This window comes from Oryzias melastigma, linkage group LG18 (genome assembly GCF_002922805.2).
Source record: "Oryzias melastigma strain HK-1 linkage group LG18, ASM292280v2, whole genome shotgun sequence".
Lineage (NCBI taxonomy): Eukaryota > Metazoa > Chordata > Actinopteri > Beloniformes > Adrianichthyidae > Oryzias > Oryzias melastigma.
In genome coordinates, this window is record NC_050529.1 from 6,159,802 (window position 1) to 6,160,625 (window position 824).

General features: G+C 28.5%; 1 protein-coding gene across 1 annotated transcript in view; it reads right to left on the reverse strand.

Moving 5' to 3' along the window:
- Positions 1 to 824, reverse strand: part of exoc6b (exocyst complex component 6B) — a gene marked incomplete in the record, with an annotated part of 114,387 nt that overhangs the window by 35,989 nt on the left and 77,574 nt on the right.

The following is an 824-nucleotide window of genomic DNA, read 5'->3' on the forward strand; positions in this document are numbered from 1 at the left end:
GGAAAAACTCTGAAACAAATGATATATATATACTGATAAATCTCCTATAATTTTGCAATAACAAGAAATCGCTAAAAATAAAAATCAGAAAAAATGAGATTAAATAAACGTAAGTATAAAGTGCAAACCAAATACTAATTAAAGCTCAAAACAATCCAGAATTATTAATGAACGGAAGCCAAAAACTAAAAAATGTAAAACAAACGTTAATGAAATCAAAAAGAAAAAAAACATCCATGTTTGATCCTATGGATCATCCAGGGATAAAGTTTTAGTAGCCAACCAAAAAATGTTAAATAAATCAAAAACAATAATTCTCTTGACTTGTTTTTTTTCTACTTTATGAATATATAGAGAAAAAATAAAAGCAAGCAATAATGAAAGACGAGATTTTATAAATGCTTTATAGAAATCATAGTTAAGGTGCAATTCAGCCATTAGACAAAGTCAAGATTAAATTTTAATTATTATTAAATTAAATGTGTCAAAAGCATAATTACAAATCAATTTTTCATCATGTAAAAACTTTCAAAAAGATTGTGGATCAAAGATACATTAAACCCGGACAAGCCCCCATTGATACAATAAGCAGAAGTATGCGAGAAAAGAGAAAAGTCCCACATGTGAGAAGTGAGTTTAGCTGAATAATAGATTGTTTCTAGAATTATTTCTAGGGTGTAATAATTTGTGGATTCAATAATGTCAAAGATAAATATGCTTTAAGTGCAGCAAACGTGACGAAGGGAAGAAAAAGTTAGAGATGCAGCATGGAGTTATGCCGGGCTAAAAACAAACATTTGTCGCTCTTTGAGTCCAAACTTGAA